At 42.3% G+C, this 2,693-nt stretch overlaps 1 long non-coding RNA gene across 4 annotated transcripts; it reads right to left on the bottom strand.

The window, feature by feature from the left end:
* Nucleotides 1-619: 619 nt before the first annotated feature.
* LOC139026821 (uncharacterized) lies at nucleotides 620-2,457 on the bottom strand. 4 transcript variants are annotated; one of them, XR_011478766.1, is made up of 4 exons: nucleotides 2,405-2,457; nucleotides 1,602-1,888; nucleotides 916-942; nucleotides 620-706 (listed from the first exon to the last, which is right to left on the bottom strand). It is a non-coding gene; the product is annotated as an uncharacterized lncRNA (long non-coding RNA). The 4 variants fall into 4 exon arrangements; XR_011478765.1 differs by lacking the exon at nucleotides 916-942 and having other exon boundaries at nucleotides 620-725; nucleotides 1,594-1,717; nucleotides 1,760-1,888; XR_011478764.1 differs by lacking the exon at nucleotides 916-942 and having other exon boundaries at nucleotides 620-725; nucleotides 1,594-1,888.
* Nucleotides 2,458-2,693: the final 236 nt, after the last annotated feature.

The raw sequence follows: 2,693 nt of genomic DNA, 5'->3' as shown, positions 1-2,693 counted from the left end.
ACATCATAAGTGTATTGCTTCCTGAACAATAACAGTAAAAGCCAACAAGCTAAATGTTCTGGAATTGATGTTATGTGTTCCTGGCTGTAATTACAGAGAACCTAGTCACCCTTACATAAGACCTCCTGTAAGTAACAGAGAACTAGTCACCCTGACATAAGACCTGCTGTAATTACAGAGACCAGTCCCCTTACATAAGTCCTGCTGTAATTACCAGAGAACTAGTCACCCTTACATGAAGTCCTGCTGTAATTTACAGGGAACCTAGTCACCCTTATATAAGACCTGCTGTAATACCAGAGACCTAGTCACCCTTATATAAGACCTACTTGTAATTTACAGGAGACCTAAGTCACCCTGACGGAAGACCTGCTGTAATTACAGGAGACCTAGCACCCTTACATAAACCTGACCTGTAATTACAGAGACCTGGTCACCCTTACATAAGTCCTACTGTAATTACAGAAGACCTAGTTCAACCCTTACATAAGACCTACTGTAATTACCAGAGACCTTAGTCACCCTTACATAAGGGACCCTGCTGTAATTAAGAGAACTTTTGGTCACCCTTACATAAGACCTGCTCTGTAATTACAGAGGACCTTAGTCACCTCTTACATAAGACCTGCTGTTAATTACAGAGACCTAGTCACCCTTTCATAGCTACTGCTGTAATTACAGAGACCTAGTCACCCTTACACAAGTCCTGCTGTAATTACAGAGACCTATGTTCACCCCTTTCATAAGACTTACGCTGTAATTACAGAGACCTAAGTCACCCTTACATAAGACCTGGCTGTAATTACAGAGACCTAGTCACCCTTTACATAAGTCCTACTGTTAATTACAGAGACCTGGTCACCCTTACATAAGACTGCTGTAAATTACAGAGAACCTAGTCACCTTCATAAGGACCTGCTGTAATTACAGAGAACTAGTCACCTTACATAAGACCTACTGTAATTACAGGAGGACCTGGTCACCCTTACATAAGTCCTGCTGTTAAGTTACAGGACCTGGTCACCCTTACATAAGACCTGCTGTAATTTACAGAGACTAGTTCACCCTTACATTTAAAGTCCTACTGTAATTACAGAGGACCTAGTCACCCTTACATAAGACCTGCTGTAATTTACAGAGGAACTAGTCACCCTTACATAAGACCTGCTGTTAATTACAGAGAACTAGTTCACCCTTGACATAAGACCTGCTGTAATTACAGAGACTAGTCCACCTTACATAAGACCTGCTGTAATTACCAGAGTACATAGTCACCCTTACATAAGACCGCTGTAATTACAGAGACCTAAGGTCCACCCTTAATAAGTCCTACTGCTAATTACAGAAGACCTGGTCACCCTTAATAAAGACCTACGTAATTACAGGAGACCTTAGTCACCTTACATAAGACTGCTGTAATTACAGAGAACTAGTCACCTTACATAAGACCTGCTGTAATTACAGAACCTGGTCCACCCCTTACATAAGACCTGCTTGTAATTACAGAGACCTGGTTTCACCCTTACATAATCCTGCTAGAATTACAGAGAACTTAGTCACCCTTACATAAGACCTTGCTGTAATTACAGAGACCTAGTCACCCTTACATAAGTCCTGCTGTAATTTTACAGAGACCTAGTCACCCTTACATAAGACCTTGCTGTAATTACAGAGACCTAGTCACCCTTACATAAGACCTGCTGTAATTACAGAGGACCTAGGTCACCTTAACATAAACCTGCTTGTAATTACAGAGAACTAGTCACCCTTACATAAGACCTTTGTGTAACTACAGAGACCTGGTCACCCTTACATAAGACCTGCTGTAATTACAGAGACCTAGTCACCCTTACATAAGACCTTACTTAATTAGAGAGACATAGTCACCCTTACATTAAGGTCAGGCCTGCTTGTAATTAAAGAGAACTAGTCACCCGTTAACATTAAGACCTGCTGTAATCTTACAGAAGACCTACTCACCCTTACATAAGGACCTGCTGTTTAATTACAGAGACCTAGTTTGGGCCACCCTTACATAGTCCTACTGTAAATACAGAGACCTAGTCACCCTTACATTAAGGACCTGCTGTTATTACGAGACCTTAGTCACCCTTTACATAAAGAACCTGCTGTTAATTACAGAGACCTAGTGCACCCTTACATTAAGACCTGCTGTAATTACAGAGACCTAGTCCACCCTTACATAAGACCTGCTGTAATGTTACAGAGACCTATCACCCTTACAAAAGACCTGCTGTAATTACAGAGGAACCCTAGGCACCCTTACATAAGACCCTGCTGTTAATTACAGGAGAACTAGTCACCCTTACATAAGACCTGCGTAATTACAGAGACCTAGTCACCTTACCATAAGTCCTAGCTGTAAATTACAGAGACTGGTCACCTTACATAAGACCTGCTGTAATTACAGAGAACTAGTCACCCTTACATAAGGTCAGGGCTTGACCTGGGTTGTACTGGCCTGTTTTGGTAACAAAACAAAACAGGCACACACACCACACACAACACACACACACACACACACACACACACACCCACACACACACACAACACCACACACACACACCACACACACACACACCACCACAACACACACACCACACACACACACACCCCACACACACACACACACACCACACACACACACACACACACACACACACCACACACAA

The sequence above is a fragment of the Salvelinus sp. IW2-2015 genome, unplaced genomic scaffold (genome assembly GCF_002910315.2).
Source record: "Salvelinus sp. IW2-2015 unplaced genomic scaffold, ASM291031v2 Un_scaffold5935, whole genome shotgun sequence".
Lineage (NCBI taxonomy): Eukaryota > Metazoa > Chordata > Actinopteri > Salmoniformes > Salmonidae > Salvelinus > Salvelinus sp. IW2-2015.
This window is presented reverse-complemented; position numbering and strand designations above follow the sequence as displayed.